General features: G+C 42.8%; 1 long non-coding RNA gene across 1 annotated transcript in view; it reads left to right on the top strand.

Annotated features, from left to right (window-relative positions):
- The window catches only part of LOC307224432, a 47601-nt gene extending 39460 nt beyond the window's left edge, over positions 1–8141 (top strand). The window contains exons 2-3 of the long non-coding RNA XR_013842512.1: positions 6902–7065; positions 7230–8141. This is a non-coding gene — a long non-coding RNA (uncharacterized lncRNA). The remainder of the gene's footprint in view (positions 1–6901; positions 7066–7229) is intronic.
- Positions 8142–21825: the final 13684 nt, after the last annotated feature.

Here is a 21825-nt window from a genome sequence, read left to right as displayed (position 1 = left end):
GCATGCATTTGTGTCCCTCTCATTGCCGTTTTGCCCATCATGTGCTGCAGAGATGGGGAACCCATGGCCCAAAGCAACTTGATGAGTGGGGCAAAGTTGCTACACTGGCTTGCTGACAGGTGGGGCACTGATGTTTGCCCGGAAGAAAAAGGGTGAGTGGGGGAGAAAATTCCCTTTGTGGGTTCAATATGGAGGTTCAAACCAGATTTCCAATTAGTTAGACTTTATTCAGCAATGTATTACTGGATAGAGTCCAAAAGAGTCTGTGAGATAGCACAATCCCTATACAGGCAATATATTAACTACATATTATATATTTTAGTTATACATACATATATATGTATACACACACACACACACACATATATATACAGTGAGGGAGGAAAGTATTTGATCCCCTGCTAAATTTGCCCGTTTGCCCTCTGATGAAGAAATGACCAGTCCATAATTTTAATGGTAGGTTTATTGTAGCTGTGAGAGACAGAATAACAACAGTAAAATCTGTTATTAGCTGTTTGTTCTCAACCTTCTGCCACTCCAGTCATTGAAAATACTTATTGAACCCAAGTTCTTTGCATTAAGTGCAGGGCCCTCCTTGCAACTTATCTGGAATTGTTTTTCACTCTGCCAGTCAGCATTAAGGCTCCTACTTCTTCTTCTTTGGTGATTCCTCGTAGCCAAGTAAGATTGTCTTCCATGAACACGGTCTTAACAGTGAGTCCATAAGTGACTGTGGAGGCCAGTTCTGGATCCACACGTTCTTTCACAGTAGAGACATAGGTTTCCAGGTGGGAGTTGATCACGGTGAGGGTTTGCCAAGCGTGCCTTCCTCTTAACATGTTTCTCCCTTTCATCCTGAGTTTGAGGGTCTTCAAAGCCCATGACACCTTTGGTAAAGGCTGTTCTCCAGTTGGAGTGCTCTCAAGCCAGTGTTTCCCAGTTGTTTGTGTTTATACTACAATTTTTAAGATTTGCCTTGAGGGAATCTTTAAGCCTCTTTTGTTGTCCACTAGCATTACGCTTTCCATTTTTAAGTTCAGAATAGAGTCTTTGCTTTGGAAGATGATCGTCAAGATACCTGAAGCTGGACTCAGAAATAAAGGGTTTTGCAGATTTTCTACTTCAAGAGGTGATAGAGAGGTTGGCTTGATGCAAAAAAATCAGCAGAGAAATTCCAGCGTTCTTGTATTTGCATTGTGCTGAGCGACTCACCTGCTGGGATCACAGTATAGCAGCCCCATGCCCCCTGGTCAGCCACATCTGTGTGTGGTCCTCTAGATTGTTCTTGTCCCCTAAATATCATGCACATCACATCTGCTGATCATTGCAGATACAACTGTAGGGGAACATCTATGAAGCCTATTTGTTGAAGACTAGGAAGCTGAAAGATAAGGAGAAGTGATTGGTTCACTAGATGAAGACAAAACTGAAGCAAGTGGCCTACAAAGAAGATCCTATCCTGCATCATTACACGGTGAGCTGCCATCACTGGTGGAACAATGAAAGCCATCTCCAAGCTCATCATAGAGCCTGATATGGGGTGGGGAGAGGAGTTCCAACAAGCACTTGGGTGGGTCCAAAGTCATTCAGGGCTTTATACCTAACATTAATATGTTTTAATTGAGCCCTGTAATATAGAGGCAGCCAACACAAAATCTCTATATAGGTCTTAAATGGCAGGTGCCTCAAGCAGCCTCTTGCTGCAGCAGGGCCATCAAGAACAACCCTATGCAGAGCACATTACTACCCATCAATAATGCCTCCAACCTCTTTGGATTCAGTTTATTGGCCCACATCCAACCCATTACAGCCTCCAGACACAAGTTCAGCGCTGAAATGGCTACTTGTGATTCGGATGGTATGGAGGGTGTAGTCCTGTGTGTCATCCACATATTGAAGATAAGGATACCTCTCACAATGAGCTGGAGACCTCGCAAGAGGATACTTGGTGGAGTTCTGGTTGCATCCTGTTACCCAGCCCTATACCCAGGGGAGATATGATAACCATCTTCAAATATCTCAAGGGCTGCCAGATGGAAGATGGAGCAAGCTTGTTTTCTCCTGCTCTTGTGGGTAGGACTCAAACCGATGGCTTCAAGTGACAAGAGAGGAGATTCTGACTAAACATCAGGATGAACATTCTGACAGTAAGAGCTGTTTGACAGTGGAACAGTCTCCCTCAGAAAGATGTGGACTCTCCTTTCTTGGAGGTTTTTAAGCCGAGGTTGAATAGCCCTGAGGGACTCTGAGTTCAACCCCCTGTAATTCAGGAATCTCAACCAAGGCATCCATGGCCATGCAACTTCTTCTTAAAAACCTCCACTGAAGGAGCTTTTACATGTATAGGATGTCAGGCTTAATAGCTTATCACAGTACAGTGGTACTTCAGGTTAAGTACTTAATTCGTTCTGGAGGTCCGTTCTTAACCTGAAACTATTCTTAACCTTTAGCTAATGGGGCCTCCTGGTGCCGCTGCGCTGCCACCGCACGATTTCTGTTCTCCTCCTGAAGCAAAGTTCTTAACCTGAAGCACTATTTCTGGGTTAACGGAGTCTGTAACCTGAAGCGTATGTAACCTGAAGCGTATGTAACCCGAGGTACCACAGTACAGCAAATACTAGATGGAGCCTCATAGACGGTTGTTACTTTATAGATGATGCATCACCATCACCATCATCATTTAATGTTTAGAACCTGTGAGTTTGCCAGAAAATTTACTGCTAACAAGAAATAATAGCATAAGACTTGAACCAAAGCAGAATGCCCACCTCCACTACCTTTTTTATTGAATGATGCCCTATGAGGAAGGAATTACATAAAGAGTGGGAAGAGGAATGTTAGAGGAACCTTCGTGTCTTCAGAGGTGACAAACAGCTTTAAAAAATGCAAGGATTCCGGCCTCTGATCATTGTGAATGTCAGAAGCATATTCCTGTACACTCGGTTTACTTCAGATCAGAAAGCTATACCAGCTGCACCAATTAAGATGTACCAATTAAGAGCATCCCTTGATCCCTAGGTTAAGTCTGCACTTTGAATGCTAACATGGATTGTTTTCTTGTTGCTTGTTCTGAGAGGTGTAGTAGCAGAAGCAATATCTCTTCTTATATTCTTGTGATTGGAAATGGAAAATTTGTGGAGAGTAGCATGTTGTAGCTCAAGATACCCAATGAGGTGCTCTCAAGGTGTTGTCAGACTACAACTCCCATCACCCCTGGCCATGCGTGTGGGGCAGATGAGACAAGACATCTAGAGGGAACCACACTAGAGGGAATACGTTATCCCTGTTCTAGCCTATTGGTGCCAACATACTTTATTATCTGGTGTGACAGATCTCTTTGCTGCTTCCTTATTTGACCAGAGCTCTCTCTTATTCTCTAACATTCTCGTTGGCTACAACCCACAGCAAAACTGTTCCTCTACAGTGCCACTTCTGCAAGGACTGTATGCCTGAACATTCCTCTATGGAAATTTGAACACACATACACACCCCACACGCCACAAAGTTATGCCTAGAAATCTAGTTGGAAGAAGGTGGAAGGCAGAAGAAATTAGCAGGATGGGAATGAGGTCAGGAGATGACAAGCACTCATGATATTTGCCTCAGATTTCAGTTTTGTGTGCATGTGATTGAATTGTTCCTCAGACAAATAAACGTTCTGCTGTTAACCTTGGCTAATTGTCAGTGAATCCCACGCAAAAGACGTCTGAACACTTTTCTGTTTGTCGACACCTACTCAGTGCTGTTAGCATCGTTCGGCTGTGACACTCATACATCAGGGAGGAGGCTAGACTAGAAAACATGGTCCTGGCACCTCTCTCTTTCTCCTTCTCCATCTCCCTGTATGTATACTTGCAAGAGTCAAAGTTGTCGCTGTAGAAAACTGAAGAGCTCTGGATTGTTTTCATTATAGCACAGCAGCGGAGGAGTTTCTTTGAAAAAAAAGTTAAGAGCTTAAGATAAGTTTTAAAAAAACCCCAAATGAATTAATCTGATGTTGCTCTGCTTTAACAACAAAAAACAGCCCAACCCAGGGCTGTCACATGGATGATGGAGCAAGCTTGTTTTCTGCTGCTTCAGAGGGTAGGATCTGAACCAGTGAATTCAAATTACAAGAAAGGAGATTCTGACTAAACATTAGGAAGAATTTCCTTTTTTTTATAGAATATTTATTAAAGTTTTCACAAAGTAATACAATGTAAAATAAAAAAGAAAAAACAACAAAAATACAAAAATACAAAAATAATTAAAAACAAATAAAATTTTCATTACTTATTTTCTTTTAACTTATTTTCCAGACCTCCTCATACCTCCCTTTCTTGTATTCAAATTCATATTGTTAGTTCAGCAAATCCTCACCATTAGTTTTTACTTATTTCTAAGTCTTTTTTTTCCCATATCTCTTAAACATTACAGCTGGAAACCACTTAGTTTCTGTCCAACATCAATCTAACATTCATTAATTTTACAGTATTTCTGTAAGTAGTCTTTAAATTTCTTAACATTAGGAAGAATTTCCTAGCAGTAAGAGCTGTTTGACATTGGAAAGGTCTAGCTTGGAAAGTGGTAGACTCTGCATCATGGGAGCTTTTAAAACAGAGGTCAGGTGGCTATCTGTCAGGGATTCTTTAATTGTGATTCCTGTGTTGCAGGAGGTTGGACTAGATAACCCTTGGGGTACCTTCCAACTATGATTCTTTAGAACTCCACAGGGAGCATTTCAGGATGTTATAAGGCCTGGCAGAGACCTGTAAAGACATACTGGAATGCCTGCAAGAATATGGAACACACAAACATTCCCACTGTGAAGCTGCAACATTTTATTTTATAAATGTACAAATGAGAATTCACACCACTTGGCCACCTCTTAATTATTTTAAGGTAAGAAAGAGACGAAACTCACATTCCCTTTCCATAAAGGATTATGGAGGAACATGAAATCCCTTTACTTCCCCCACCAAAAGCCTTCCCTTACAAAAAAATTAAAAATGGCACGCTTAATCCACTCTGGAAGGGCTTCTGTGCCGATAAATTTCATGCACTTTGGCCAAAATGATTGGGGGGGGGGGAGTTGCAGATTTTTGTTTTGTTTTTTTAATTACCCATTATAGAGAATGAGGGAAGGCAGATATTCATTTTATAGAGTGGCTTGGAACCTGAAATGCATATCCAAGTGGAGAGGAGACAGTAACTCAGAGATGCATAACATTCCCCCCCCCCATGAAAATATACAGATACAGTGGTACCTTGGTTTTCAAATGCCTCCTTTCTGAACATTTCAGAACTCAAACACTGTAAACGCAGAACGCACCTCAGAGGTCGAACAGTAAACCCGACTTCCACTGAGTGCAAAACCCTAAAGCCTAGCTGTTGGCTACTGAGTTTCAGTTTTCGAATGTTTCAGAGCTTGAACGGTCTTCCGGAATGGATTACGTTTGAAAACCGAGGTACCACTGTAGAAGGTGACTTTATGGATAGAAGCAAGCCTGAAAATCCCTTCCTTGTACTGATGCCCTGCTATGAAGCTTGGCATGCTAATATAGGCTGATGATGCCATCAGTCCTTATCAATGCTTGGCTTTTATGTTGGCCGGGCCACCCCATGAAAGATGGGAAGGCATTAGGGTGGTCATTTACACTTTGCCAAATCAGTGAGAGGGAATGCCAACACCAAAGGAAGAGGGTACAGATTTCCAAATCATTGCGCATGTTGATTTAGATGATAGATGATAGATATAGATGATAGATAGATAGATAGATAGATATAGATAGATAGATGATAGATAGATAGATGATAGATAGATAGATAGATAGATAGATAGATAGATAGATAGATAGATAGATGATGATAGATGATAGATAGATAGATAGATAGATAGATAGATAGATAGATAGATAGATAGATGATAGATAGATAGATAGATATAGATAGATAAATAGATAGAAAATAATTGTTGTAGAGAACAGTGAACTGTGTGGCTGCTCAGTCTGCTGTCAAGGAGTTGAGTGCTAATGAGCAACTTCCAAGGCCCCCCAACCTCTCCTTTCCTGTGGTTCTTTATATTTAATCTTGGTTTTGATTGGACAGCCCTCCAAACAGAGGACTTTGCCCTTCAAATGAAGCACAGTCCTCTGTAAAGCATGGACACCTTGGAGGGCATCATTTTCTTCACAAAATGGCTGGATTCTAGATTATGCTCAATAGTAAAGAGTGGTGGTGGTCCAGAAATAATCTAGAATTACAAGGAATTTTTCTAAATTCCAGGGGGTGGCAATTAGCAGGGGTCGGGTGTGTTTCTGGATCAGAAGCAAGCTTTACTACTGATTATTTGAGGGTGAACACCTTTAGCTCTTGTGCTCCCTAAGCCTTTCCTTTCATTATTCTGCTTCATGCACAGACCCTTGTGTAGGCTCTCTTCACCTGGATAGATCTCAGTTGCCAATGTTTGACTAATCTGTGCAGAACTGCACACTCTGGCAACATACCTCAGCTGCAAAAACCCCTAAAACCCTACATTTTTTAAAAAGATGGAGAGGACCCATAGTTCATTGCCAAGACATTTGCTTTCCAAGCACTACATTTGAGGTTCGATCCCTAGCACCTTCTCTTAAAAGAGGCAGCGGGTGATGGAAGACACCCCAGAGAAGCACTATCCACAAGTGTAGAGGACATTGGTCAAGATGGATCAATACACCAGCTTAGGATGTTCAAACAGTTAACGAAGGGGGGGGGGGAGTTAACTGTGTTATACAGTCCTTTAAACAAAAAAGATTTTATGAAAACTATAAGAGGGGAAAGAGGAGAGAGAAAATATTCATGCTTGATTGATCGACTTTGTGTCTACAGCACAATAACCTCCTACAAGGATCAGCTAAACCGATATTCTCTTCTTATCCCACAGCTATTGAAAAGGACTTGAAAGAAAACACCCACCCAGCCCCTCCTTCCCCCTACCTGATTTGATTAATGAAGTCATTAAAAGAGAGGCACAAAGACTGCCGAACGAGCCCTGCATTTCTATGTCGGGACAGAGCAGCTTGAGCGTATATAAAAGCTGTTATAGAAGTGAGTGCACTTATTAAATCTTCCAACAGATTTTCCTCTAGTCATTATCATGGAAGAGACTCCAACCTGCATGCCAAGAATCACAGATGATCTACGATTATGTAGACAAATCTCTCTCTCTCTCTCTCTCTCTCTCTCTCTCTCTCTCTCTCTCTCTATCACAGGAACACGGAAGCACGGAAACACTTCCTCGACCAACCGTGTGACATTTGTTGAAGTGGAGCTCAGGTTGTCCCCTAAACACCACCCACATCACATCTGCCTGATCATTGCAGATACAACTGTAGGGGAACATCTATGAAGCCTATTTGTCAGTGACTAGGAAGCTGAAAGAGAAGGAGAAATGATTGGCTCATTGGATGAAGACAAAATTGAATCAAGTGGCCTACAAAGAAGGTCCTATCCTGCATCATTACACAGTGAGCTACCGTCACTGGTGGAACAATGAAAAGCCACCACCAAGCTCATCACAGGACCTGGTATTGGGGGGGGGGGGAGTTCCATCAAGTACTTGGGTGGGTCCAAAGTAATCCAGGACTTTATACCTAACATTAATATGTTTTAATTGAGCCCTGTATTATAGAGCAGCCAATACAAAATCTCAGTGTAGGTCTTAAATGACAGGTGCCTCAAGCAGCTCCCTGGCTGCTGCATCCTACACTACAATTGCTGCTGTTGCAGAGCCATCAAGGACAACCCTATGCAGAGCACACTACAACCCATCAATAGTGCCTCCATACTGTTTGGATTCAGTTTATTGGCCCTCATCCAACCCATTACAGCCTCCAGACACAAGTTCAGCACTGGCTACTTGTGGTTCAGATGGCATGGAGGGTGTAGACCTGTGTGTCATCCACATACTGAAGATACTGATACCTCTCACAATGAGTTGGAGACCTCACAAGAGGATGCTATGTGGAGCTCTGGTTGCACCCTGTTACCCAGCCCTTTGCCCAGGGGAGATATGATAGCCACCTTCAAATATCTCAATGGCTGTCACATGGAAGAGGAAACAAGCTTGTTTTCTCCTGCTCTGGAGGGTAGGACTCAAACTGATGACTTCAAGTGACATCAGGATGAACATTCTGACAGTAAGTGCTGTTTGACAATGGTGTGGCGGTCTCCTTCCATGGAGGTTTTAAAGAAAGGTTGGATGGCCATATGTCATGGATGTTTTAGCTGAGATTCCTGCATTGCAAGGGATTGGACTTGAAGACCCTTGGGATCCCAACTCTACAATTCTGTGATTATATGATATGAAGAGGTAAAGATCCCCCAGTGTAGAGCCTCTTCCTCTGGGGAAAGGCCATAGCTCAGCAGAAGAGGACCTTCATTGCAGGCAGAAGGTCCCATGCTCAATCCCCAGCCTCAAATATGGGAAAACCACGTCCTGTTGGTGCAGGCAATACTGAGCTGAGAGTGACCAGTGGTCTGTCTTGATAGAAAGCAGCTTCCTATTTTCCTGTTTTTCCTTGCTTTGACAGCCATATAAATTATGGTGAATGCAGACAAAAGAACAGAACAAGCCAATGCTCTTGAGTGATGCTTTCTTACACAAAAAGCTGCTGTAGACCAATTGTCTGTGTCCACTGCTAGCCAGTTCTACGCCTAGCCCTGAAGGAATCCTTTAACTGAAATCACTCTCTGCTTTTTCTTAATTAGTTTCATTTCAACCTTCATCCCTAGGCTCCTTGTTTGCAGAGATTTCTTCAGATAGTCTCCTGCAAGATTCATGTCTTGAGACTTCAGAGCAGCTTGCTGTGAATCTGGATGAGCATATTTTGTCACTGCCAGGCAGGATAATAAACTCTTCACTCGTATTACTATTTAATTTATATACCGCTTATACACCAAGCTGGCTTCAAAGCAGCTTAAAGGTATTAAAAAATCAATTATAAAATGCAGACATAATTTAAACACACAATTAACAATCTGATTAGGACATCAAAACATTCTTAAGTAAAGTATTCAATACAAAGCCAGCTAAAAAGCATGACAATTAAAATTGTTAAAAACAAACAGAACAAGAAAATCAGAAGTTCAAATACAGGGGAATGCTTACCTAAACATGTGCATGTTCAGGAGTCAGCGGTATGCCAATACTGATGTAAACTCTCATATTTCAGCAGAGAGGGTGTTCCACAGAGCTGGTGAAAAAGCTCGTCTCTGCATTGAGCACATATCCTCTCAAGTGCTGTAACCCAAAGGTGGTATTAGAGACTAATGTTTGCAGATTTGCAGATTTACAAAGACAATCACTGATGTCATGATCCTAGAGTACAGCAACGCCCATAACTGGACAGTGCAATGCCACCAGCTGAGAAGCCAAACTGGGTTCCTGGCTCTGATCCTGATGAGGATGATTACAGAACTAGTGAAGATGAGACTGGCAGGCAAGATTCCACTGAACCAGATCTCACAACACCAGGGCATTGGAACTGGAGCCAGGATGCTTCTGGGTGCCTTCCTCTGGGCCTTAGGAACTGAATGCCTCCCTCAGTTCCTTGCCAGTTCAACAGGGGAAAGAGTGTGCTGGGTAGGAGGCCATGGAGGGCAGTAGAAGTGTTGTCTTCAGGCTAGAGGGTTGGCTTTTAAAGATGTTTTAGTTCTCCAGTAGGATGTGGGACATAGGAGACATAGACTGAATGCAGAGGCTTTAAAAGGCTTCAATTCTCATCCACCCCTAGTCAGAGCAAGTTGCTCACTTGGAGATCTCCTCGGTGCTGAACAAGACCAATGGCCCATTAAATCCAGCAACCTGTTATCTCATTGGCCAACCAGATATTCTAATCTAGAGGATATCTGGTTCTCTGTGGCAGCTCCTAAATTGCAACCCCTCCTCTCAGGGTTACATTTTGCAACTTCACTATACCTTTTTGGGTGAATGTGGAAGATCCACCTTTTTACCCTGGCCTTTGACACGTGAGGTGTATATTTTTTAGGAACCACTCTATTTTTGTGATTTTAAGTTGTTTTAAATGGCTTTTGATGTTGTAAATTGCCCTGTGACCTACCTGCTGGTGGAGGGCAGGTATTGAATAAAAGTAATAATAACAAATTGCACAGTAGGGATATATTGTTCATGTTGACCCCCCCCCCCTTACAACATGGCTGGAGAAATGAAGGGTGGAATAAGTGATTTGGTACACAAATTTATATCTTTATTTAGGTTGATTTGGGCCTTTCTGGGGGACATTAGCCTTCAATTCACAGCCCCAGAGAGAGTTTTCTCAATAGCACCAATCCTTGATAATGGAATCAGGAGGGGTCCTAACCTAGCCTTTCTCTCCCCATGCCTGCCACCTAAAGAGATGAATGGTGCTAATGAGCAGAATCTGGCTGCTTTTTAGCCTGGAGTGTAATTCTGGATCAAGGCAAAGAAATCTACAACACCAGGGAAAGAAGGAATGGTAGAATAAATTGTGAATCTTCCATCCCCACCACCCATGGCTTTCTCTGCGCTTACTAAGCCAGATAATTATATAAGGTAGAGTTTCAAGAGACAACACTTTTCACGGAAAAGGAATGACTAATGTTTTGGGTTACATGCAAAAAGTTAGATGTGGAGGAAGCAACACCCCACCTTACAAAAAAATAAATAAATCGTAACTGCATTGGAGGCTGATCCACTAAGGTGAATGGGGCACTGCCCCACTGAACTCACTCAGCCCCTCTCTGCCTTTCTCCTTCCTTATAAGTGTTCCAGGGGTGGCTCTTCCCATCAGTTTCCTCCTTAGTCTCAGTGTTGTCCTTGTAGACCTCTGCAGAGAAGAGGATATGGACCAAACCAGCTCTCTGTGTTATTGGCTCCCAGCCCACCTACTGCGTGGATTCTCTGCATCCCGCCCCACCAGTCTTGGCGGCCCCCATCCACCACTGGTTATATATTATATTTAGCACCACAAATATTGCTTGTATTCTACCATAAACATGTAGCATTAGATGTAGGTCTAGAAATAATAGCAAATGTATGAACAAGTTCAATGATGGGTCTTGCTAGGGATTGGAAAGGGAATGGTGCTCTTGCTCCAGCGGACACCACGACCCTCTAGGTTGGAGTCAATAACACTTCTGAATTCCAGCTGTGTGGAAGGCACAGGAGGAAAGAGTGTTTTTGTGCTGTGGTCCTGTTTGCACATCCCCATAGGCATCTGGCCTGGCATTGTGAGAACAGGTTCTGGACTTGATGGGCTTGATCCAGAAAGTTCTTATGTTCTTATAAATAGTTTGAAAAAACATGTGCCACAGTAAGGTTGGCATATCACAAAACATATCAAATACCTGAATATGAAAAAGATGCTCACTTTTTGCAATGTTCTGAAGTGACGAATGTCAGGAGATTATTGGCATCTGTCTGTCTCAGGAGACAATGGAGTAGAGAGCTTTTGGAAGTGAGGTCCAGCTGTTGGATGGTTGCAGCACCCTTCCGTGGCTATAAAGACATGGAGAGACATGTTTTGTTGCAGCTGGAGCAGATGAAGGCGTCCAGCTGTGCTGCTGCAGATGCACCATGACATTTCTTCTCTCTGCACATTTAGAGTATTTGCTTTATTAACATAAGCAGAATATCAATTATCAATGCTATTTATTCTTATACAGAAATTGTCTTTATCTTATTGTGAACTTTGCAAAAGAAATTTTTAAAAAATGATGGAATAGATATTCAAGAAGCTTTGCTGCTGGATAAATGCCTTGCTCATCTTCATCAATTAGATTATTACAATTATCATTCTTATCATCATTTTCATGATAAAGTCATTTGATTCTATAATTTATCATCATACCCATGAGGGCAGCTAAATCGTGTTTTCATGCAATTTACAAATTTAAAATTAAAGGCTGTAAAAGCTTTCCCTTAATTAGATCAAATATAGAGCTGCAGATCAAACGTCTCCAAATTAATAATAATTACAAGGCTTTGCTCAAACATAAAAGGCAACAACTCAGGCGAGCCATTTTGAAATACCATCGTGAAATCTCTGTGGTTGGCTGTACTGTTTAATTCTGCACATCCTTATGAACTGCAAGGTAAGTTTCAATTGCATGTGGAGTTTAGTGACAATTCCTTATAATATCAATGCTATTCCTAGAGCATCATTCACACGTCCTAACCCAACCACAGATGTCCACACAATACTTAGGGCGATATTGTTGGTTCAGCTTTCCTTGGCAACCCATGCTGCTGAAAAGGAATTAATATGCCATAAAGACTGGGGTTGCAAGGTGCAAGAAGCTGGCTAACATTTCAATGCCTTCATCGAAATATTTGCATGATGTGGGTGAAATTAATTTGACATGGAGGATCAGAGGCTGGTCCATCTTCTGCTTCACTGTTGGACATCTGCTTGGTTCTGCTCTGAGAGTTCCTCCAGATGACCTGTTCTCCAAGCATTCATTGTGACACACTTGTACAAAACTTATGATGCCTGGCCTTTATTGAGCATTCATTCTGATGTGTTTATGGGGCAGTTATACAACCATTACTATTTATCCTGATTTGCTTGCTGGGGGGTGCATACAAGCCTTCTCATTCATCAATGCTTTTCAGTACCCTTTTCTCATCAAATTCATAACTATAAAAAACCATCTATTTCTTTATTTTTTAAAAAAACTGGGTTTGTTGCTAGGGTGACAGAGCTCTTCAATTAATTTTTCATTGTGTACAACTAAATTTCCAGCAAGCACTTGAATCCCTCCCTGTATCTGGGAACGAGAGTCAGATTTTTTGTTCATTGGGTGAAGGAGGTGAGCACTGCAAAATTGAAGGGGGAGGGCATGAAATTCCCAGAGGTGCTGCTACCAGATAAACCTGTGTGGCCAGTGCCTCTCCAGCAAAGCCCTCCTCTGACTCCAAGGACTGCCTAGGCAGCCCTGAACATCCTCTGCTCCTAGACAAGGCTGCACCCCTGTACGTAGAGCAGCATCTGTTAATAATTAGGCTGCACCTGGTGCTACTTCTATAAAAGGGCTCAGTTTCAGCTGGTTCACTCCTGGAGCAACTTCTGAGCTGTGTGTTTCCCAGAGCCTTGTATGCAGCCTGAAGCTTGTCCTACTCTGCCTTGTGTCCAACTTGAACATCACAGAACAGTATAAGAAGAAGAACCTGTTGGATCAGGTAAATGGCCCAGCTTTTTTTTTTTTAAAAAAAATAATATTTATTAAAGTTTCAACAAAGAAAAAATAAACATACCACATTAAACAAAAACAAAACAACACAACACACCACAATATAAAAAAGAGGGAAAAAAAAACCCCAGAAAAATAAAACCCATTAAACAACAACAAAAATGCAAAAAAGAAAATGCATCAGATCTCCTCATAACCATTCTTTCATTAGCTTATTTCCTTGACCTCCTCACACCTCCCTTTTTTGTATTCTAGGTCTATTATCTATTTCAGAAAATCCTTTCCCTCTTTTAAAATTTTTGTCCTGTAAATTGTCTTAATATAATATAGCTTTACTTTTCCTCCTTTCACCAATTAACAGTCAGTTATTCCCAAATCCTTTATATCCTTCCTGCTAAAATCATATAATATTGTTCCAACATCCTTCTAACAGATATTAATTTTACAGTGTTTCTGTAAATAGTCTTTTCCACTTTTTGTTCTGTAATTTATCTTAATATAATGTAACTTTACTTTCCCTCCTTTCACCAATTAACAGTCTATTTTTTTCTAAATCCTTATAACATTTCTGCTAAAACCACATAACTTCATTCTAACATCATTCTAACATTCATTAATTTTACAATGTTTCTGTAGATAGTCTTTAAATTTCTTCCAATCTTCCTCCACCGAGTCTTCTCCCTGATCTCGGATTCTGCCAGTCATTTCCGCCAGTTCCATATAGTCCATCACCTTCATCTGCCATTCTTCCCGGGTGGGTAAATCTTGTGTCTTCCAATACTTTGCAATAAGTATTCTTGCTGCTGTTGTAGCATACATAAGGAAAGTTCTGTCCTTCTTTGGCACCAATTGGCCGCCCAGGAGAAAGGCCTCTGGTTTCTTCAAAAAGGTATATTTAAATACCTTTTTCATTTCATTATAGATCATCTCCCAGAAGGTCTTAATCCTTGGGCACGTCCACCAAAGGTGAAAGAATGTACCTTTGGTCTCTTTACATTTCCAACATTTATTATCGGGCAGATGATAGATTTTTGCAAGCTTGACTGGTGTCATGTACCACCTGTATATCATTTTCATTATATTCTCTCTTAAGGCATTACATGCCGTGAATTTCATACCTGTGGTCCATAACTGTTCCCAGTCAGCCATCATAATATTATGTCCAACGTCTTGGGCCCATTTAATCATAACCGCCGACCTGAAGATCGGCAAGTCCTAGGCACTGAGGTTTTACCCACAGCGCCACCCACGTCCCTGGGAAAAGAGGAGATTGAGAGGAGATATGATAGCCACCTTCATATACAGTGGTACCTCGGGTTAAGAACTTAATTCGTTCTGGAGGTCCGTTCTTAACCTGAAACTGTTCTTAACCTGAAGCACCACTTTAGCTGTTTCTCCTGCTGCCGCCACACAATTTCTGTTCTCATCCTGAAGCAAAGTTCTTAACCCGAGGTACTATTTCTGGGTGAGCGGAGTTTGTAACCTGAAGCATCTGTAACCCGAGGTACCACTGTATCTGAAGGGCTGTCATGTGGAGGATGGAGCAATCTTGTTTCCTCCTGCTCTGGAAAGTAGGACCCGAATCAATGGCTTCAAGTTACAGGAAAAGAGATTCTGATTAGGCATACAGAAAAGCATTCTGACAGTAAGAACTGTTTGACAGTGGAACAGTCTCCCTTGGGAGGTTGTGGACTCTCATTCATTGGAAGTTTTAAAGCAGAGGTTGGGTGGCCATCTGTCATGGATGCTATAGCTAAAATTCCTGCATTGCAGGGAGTTGAACTAGATGACCCTCGAGGTCTCTTTCAACTCTTAAGATTCTATGATCGTATGACTGGGAGGGCAGGTTATCTTGGTAGTTCCACCACCCTCAGAAGTGAAGCTAATCATGGCCTGGGAGAGAGCTTTCTCTATGGTAGCCCTAAATTGTGGAACTCCATCTCCACAGAGGTGGGTCTACCATCTTTATCGTATAGCCATGTGAAACACCCTCTCACTGCATATCAGATAGGCTCTGCCCACACTGTTTTTTCAGTGTTTGTTGAAGACCTTCCTTTTCCAACAAGCTGTTTAAGTGGAGATCTTTATCAAAGCATCTGTCTTGGATCTGAGATGGTTTTTGCATATGGAATTGTATTTATGTTTGAAATCGTTTTGGATTGTATTTATATATGGAACTGTTTCTAATTATTGTTTATTGATGGCTTTACCATGGAATTGCTTGGAGATATTTTATGGCAAGTGATGCATAATGGAATTACATACTTTAAAAAATGTGTTTGGGAATAGGGAGTGGGAGATGGCTTCCTACCTCCACACTCTCCTCAGCAGAGCGGGTGGCTGAAGCAAGCAGGAAGAAAATGCATTACAGAATCTGTGATACAGAAGAACTGCATTCAGGTCTTTCTAGCTGCCAGTGAATTCCAAGGAACAATCTCCCCACCTTTGTCACTCCCCCTGCCTTGCTTCCTTCTTCCAGGAGCACTGTGAGATCCAGGATATTTAACATTCTCAACCCACATGTCAATCTTTGTAAACAGGGTATCATGTGGGGTGTGGGGTGCATTATTCACAGCATGCCAAGAGTTTATATCCCTAGAATGCAGTGGTTGACTCACAGAATTGCCATTCTCTGATGCTGCTCTACATCTTCATTGTCTTGCCTACGGAGCAGCAAATTGGTCCCCGATAGATGGTGCATCAGGCATTACAGGGAGGGATGGAAGGGTGCCATATTTGCTTTGAACATAAAAAATGTATTTCTGGGTTTGAGTGCCTTGTGCTGGCAGCCACAATCTGGCAATGCTCTTTTCAGTTCCCATCTGGAAGCAAGGGGTGAACAAGCAGCCAGGCTTTCAATCTGCAGTTGGTGGAAGGCAGAACAGTCACTTGGCAAAGCACTCATCAGCCAATGAAGTTGCAATGCTACTTGATGGATGTAGATGTTGGAATGCAATTATGGAAAACTTTTCCCCCTTAAGATTAAATTTTAAAATTATTATTTATTTATTATTTTAATATGTATAGACCACACTTACTTCAACAACAAAGACAACAACATTTTGCAATTTGGGAGATTTTGCTGATGATGTCATGGGTTGGCTGAGTTCAGCACAATGCAGATGGCGGATTGACCAAGGATGCAGGGGAGGGCTCCAGTGGGATGTGGGGGCTTCTGTCAGGAGTGGAGAATTCTGCTACTGAAGATCCTGGCATTGAGGGTGGGAGCTCCCTCCATCCCTGTGAGGAGAGCTATCTCCATCACTCCCTCCATCTCCGGGGTTGTCAGAGCCTCCCTCTGGCACTTCCACCATGCTTGTTGTACTGCCTAGCCCAGCACTGTCTGTTACTGGGAGTAGCTCTGTTCACCCAGAAGGGGATGTTTCACCAGTCCTGGCCACCTTTCAGGTTACAGAGATTTCTCCTCCATCACCTAGGTCCAGGAGGAGTCCAAAAAGAAGGGAACAGAGGGTTGTTCCTACTGGGTGTAGTAAGAGACTGCAGAAATGGTTAGTGCCCTAAGATGAGCCCACCTGATTCCTATATATAGGATAGCAAAGGGGTGTGGCAATGTTGAATCAATGTCTAAAGCTTTTACAGTTAGAGCATCTGCCACGGTTGTAGCAGTATTTAGAATTACTGTAACCCCACATGTTGCCTGAAGTGTCCTAAGTCGGCGATTTGCATATGTATTGTTGTAATCTAAACATTAACGTCTTTGGAAAGAATCCTTCCTCAATTATTTGTTCTTCAACAACTAGGAGCTAGGACAGCCATGCTGCTATCGCCAATGAAAGACCTTCAGTCCACCAATGTCCCTCATCCAGAAGTCCCCTGAACCAGTTGTAAGTAAGAAGGCAGGCAGGTGGGAGGGAATTTAAAGGCAGGCAGGCAGAAAGACATACAGACACATTTGCACACCCAGTGTCACGGTCCAGTCTACAGGTGATCAAAGTCCCGGCTGAAGACATCGGGACCGGGGGCAAGATGGTGGGGTGGGAGCAGGAATGAGAGTCCAGAAGCCAGGGATCCAAGGGTCAGGAAGCAGGGAGTCACGAAGTCAAGGGTCGGAGGGTTGAGAAGCAAGGAGTCAAGAAGCCGAGATCTGAGGATCAGGAAGCAAGAAGCCAAATGCGGCTAGGCAGGGAACGTGTTGCTGTGGCAAAGAGCCGAAGGGAAATGCTGACCTTATATCCCTTCCTGGCTCTAGCCACCAGGTGCGGTGAGTTACCAAGCGGCCTCACCTGTGCGGCCATGCCTTGCCTCTCCAGAACAAACTTAGGAAGGCCCCAGTCCCACGAAGCCCTACTGGTCACCGGGCCTGGCTCCTGCACACACTCCGGACACCTAGACAGGTACAAGCACTCTTGAAAGAGGATGCATACAAGTCAGCAACTGCACACACACACACACACACACACACACACACACACACACATTGAGAGAGGGAGAAGGAGAGAGGGAGAGTATAGTATGGTGGCTAATGAGACAGAGCTTGGAATCAGGATGACTCTGGTTCAAATCTCACCTCTGTCCTGAACTAACTAATTGGTCTAATCCAGGCATGGCCAAACTTGGCCCTCCATATGTTTGGGGACTACAATTCCCATCATCCCTGACCACTGGTCCTGTTAGCTAGAGATGATGGGAGTTGTAGTTCTAAAACATCTGGAGGGCCAAGTCTGGCCATGCCTGGTCTAAACAAAACCAGTGTCTCAGCTTCAGTCCCCTTCCCCCTTCTGTGAAGTGGGCAGTGGTTTTTCTTTTTGGTAAAAAGTGAGGTGCCAGTACACATTTCTTGACTGAAGTGGTGTGGCTGCCAGCGCAAAATGGTTGTCAATGGGCAGCAAACAAAAAGAGAGAGGAGAAGATGGTTAATCAAAGTGGTGAGAACTGTCACATGCTAAAAGCACTGCATGTGGGGGATGACTTGCCTCACTTGAAAGTGCTATACAAATCTTCCGAATTCTATGAGGAAGATGACCGGCAAACCTTAAGCAACAATAGCAGTATAAGAGGGAGATGTACTGAGCTTTCATAAACCATCCTGTGTGGCCGGTGAATCTACACCCAGCTTGGTGGGCTGTACGTTGGTTCGTCCTCCTTAACTGAAGCACCCCTCAGCATGCAGCATTAGAAACTGACATGAGACTGTGGCCTGTATTCAAATATTGGCTACGAAATGCTCGGCTGTAGCAGGATAAAATCAGACAAGTTTTGCTTTCAGGTTACCCGCACACAGTTTCTAGATGACCTTAAGAAAGTAATCTCCTCCAAATGAACACCTGAGAACTTATTAATGGCAGGAGATGGTTTCAGAAGACAAGGTTTTATTACCTTTACAGAAGCTAATGCCTCTTCAATTTATTCGCCTCTGTGCTATCCCAATATTATCAGATTAAACACACACACACACACACACCAGTGGAAGCAAATACTTTGTGAACAATTCTCTCACAGCCCTGACTGGGGAGGAGCATGAAATAAGAATATCAGCCTCATCTTTCGCTGGAACACACAGAATCCTGTTCCTGCTCTCTGTGAGCATCCACTGCGATGGAATTCAGGTGATCTCCTGGAAACCCAGTGGGGGAACCATTAGATGTTGGAATGCGTATGTGTTGCATTCACACAACAGTTTATTCAATTTCCTCAACATTTTCATAACTCTTAATTTCTGCAATATATCTGAGCTTTCACGTGAAGAAAAACAAATTCCAGGAAACTAATATTTAGCTCTCATTTGCAGCCCTGGTAAGCTGGAAAACTGTAGGAGTAAAATGATGGAATTTGGGGTGGTATACCAGAGTACAGTTATTTCTTGCTGTTACCAAGATGGAAGAGAAGCATGCATGTATGGAAAGGGTGGTGGACATTGTGCAACACTGTCCAACGACATCTGATGTTAATGGAATTTAGCATGACATGATGGTATATCGGTCAAAAAGTCACAGTTCCACAATGCAACAGGTACTACAGTGTGAAAGGAATGCTAGAAAACATGGAAGAAGCACTAGCATTATAATTTATTTATTTCATTTATATTTCATTTTTTATATATATATACTGCCCTATGCCTGGAGGTCTCAGGGCGGTTCACAGAATAAAAACAAAAGACAAAACCACACTGCTTTATTTTCCAAAAAGCCCTCCAAGCGGTTTACAAAAAGATAAAACAATAAAATCAATACAAAATTACAACCATATTTTAAAATATACAAGTTAAAATACTGAAACAGATTAAAATTATTTCAGCTTTCTAAGTATATGGGTAGACCTGTCTTTAAAACATACCTGAAGGAGCATCTCCACCCCCATCATTCTGCCCAGACACTGAGGTCCAGAACCGAGGGCCTTCTGGTGGTTCCCTCACTGCGCAAAACAAAGCTACAAGGAACCAGGCAGAGGGCCTTCTCGGTAGTGGCTCCCGCCCTGTGGAACGCCCTCCCATCAGATGTTAAAGAGATAAACAAGTACCTGACATTTAGAAGACATCTGAAGGCAGACCTGTTTAGGGAAGTTTTTATGTGTGACATTTTAATGTATTTTTAATCTTTGTTGGAAGCCACCCAGAGTGGCTGGGGAAACCCAGCCAGATGGGCAGGGTACAAATAAATTATTATTATTATTAAAAAGAATGCTTTCTGCAGGCACCAAAAATAGTACAGTGAAGGCACTTCCTTGATATCAAGAGGCAAGGAGTTCCAAAGTGCAGGTGCTGCCACACATAACCAGGAAAACTAACACAATATTCCCCAACCACATTCTCATTCCTGTTAGTCATTGTGCTGGAGCATTCTGCATCAATTGCCATTCCTGAAACAAATGCAATAGACAGCCCCACTTCCAGTTGGCTATGTGGAAAGGAGAGAAAGCACCAGCCTGTCCTTTACCTGAAGCAATAAAATGTCTTGATTAAAGAATGTCAAGAAGTTCAGCACAGGGGTGCTCTTTTGCACAGCAGCTCCATGCATCTCATCACAGGCTTAGCGGAAGTTCTCGAAATGTGAACCGCTGAGGCTTATATTGGAACCATCGAGCCTCCGCAAAATAAGCCCATTAGAAATGTCTTCTGCTGTACTTGTAGGTTAAGCTCACACTGATCAATAACATAAGGAAGGGGGTAAAGGGATTGCAAACTGTTTGCTCCCTGCTCCCACCATTAATCCTTTTATTTATCCAAGTTCAGGGATTGCAAGGTTCAGTGTAAAATACAAAGGAACGGCTTCAGTGACTGGCAGGTGTACCAACCCAATACTTTAATTCATCCTTTTATTCCTAAGAGGGCAACCCCTGTGACAGGAACAGTCTCTTAGGAGAGTGTGCAGAAAGGCCAGACAAGCTCACTTTCATCTGGCTTCTTCTGTATGCAGCTGAGGATATAATGAGTTCCAGTTAACCACCTGCTACAGGGATCTGTCCAGAGTCCTGAAAGACTTGATGCAGCCTATCAAGACCATTTCATTCCATTAAGTGTTAGGGGTGTGCAGAGATCACAAGATTCACCTTGTATACTGTATGTAGCATCTGGAAACCACCCACTCCAATTTGGGTCCAGTTCCAATCACTCCAGTTTGGTTTGTCACTCCAATTTGCATCCAACTCCAATCTCTTAAATTCTAAACTCTGTTCCCCTCCTCACTGACTACAATGGGGAGGATCTAAAAATGACTATAACTTCCCGCCACTTTTTCACAAGTGGTTAAATTTGCAGGTAAAGGATCTACACAGTGAACCTTTAAATTATATTTTAAAACACGGTGTCAAACACAAGGCCCGCGGGCCGAATCTGGCCTGCCAGACCTCGTCATGTAGCCCGTGTAGCCGCCGCCGGCCGCCAGCCTTCACCTTTTATTCTCGCTTTTTTTTTTTGACACAAGAAAGCCGCCTCTTCAGCGCATGCGCGGCAGCCTACAAGCCAGAGAACATCTGCCCTCTAGCGGCGCCAGCTGTTCTACACAGGAAACCTCCACTTTACATGCATTCAGGAAACCACCACTTGTTTTTATATTGAGCGCATGCCATCCTGTGATGTGACAGATGCAACGGCTGCCTGAACCCTTATCTCCTGTACTGTAAGTACATATGATGTATGGGGGGGGGGGAGGAGGGGTCTGCTTATAGTCCTACAGATACAACATAGTCCTACAGATACAACCAGCCCTTTGAGGGTGACCAAACTGCTGATGCGGCCCCCGATGAATTTGAGTTTGACACCCCTGTTTTAAAAGAACAGAATAGAACAGAACAGTCTAAAAAAACCCTGCCAGAATTGGATGCAAATTTTGGGCAGTCCTTCCAAGTGGATGAAGCCTGCCATAAAGGGCATTATCATTTAATTTGTTTTCTTAACCCTTTCCTAAACACTCCCGGGAATGATATCGTTCCTTTTGCTTGCTTTCAGTGAGCCATCAACCGGGACCCAAACTTAGTTTTTTTCCTGGCTGGTCATACCAATTTCAGGCTCCATCTATCTCTACATGAAACAACATTGTAATAACATGCATCATTCTGCACTCCTGGGAGCATAGGAAGCTGCCTTATACTGAGTCAGGCCAATTGGTCCATTGAGCTTGGTATTATCAACACAGACTGGCAGCATCTCTCCAGGATTTCGTGCAGAAGTATTTCTGA

This window comes from Podarcis cretensis, assembly GCF_951804945.1.
Source record: "Podarcis cretensis genome assembly, chromosome: 9".
NCBI classification, from domain to species: Eukaryota; Metazoa; Chordata; class Lepidosauria; order Squamata; family Lacertidae; genus Podarcis; species Podarcis cretensis.
The sequence above is the reverse complement of the archived record's forward strand: the minus strand, read 5'-3'. Positions and strand labels throughout refer to the sequence as shown.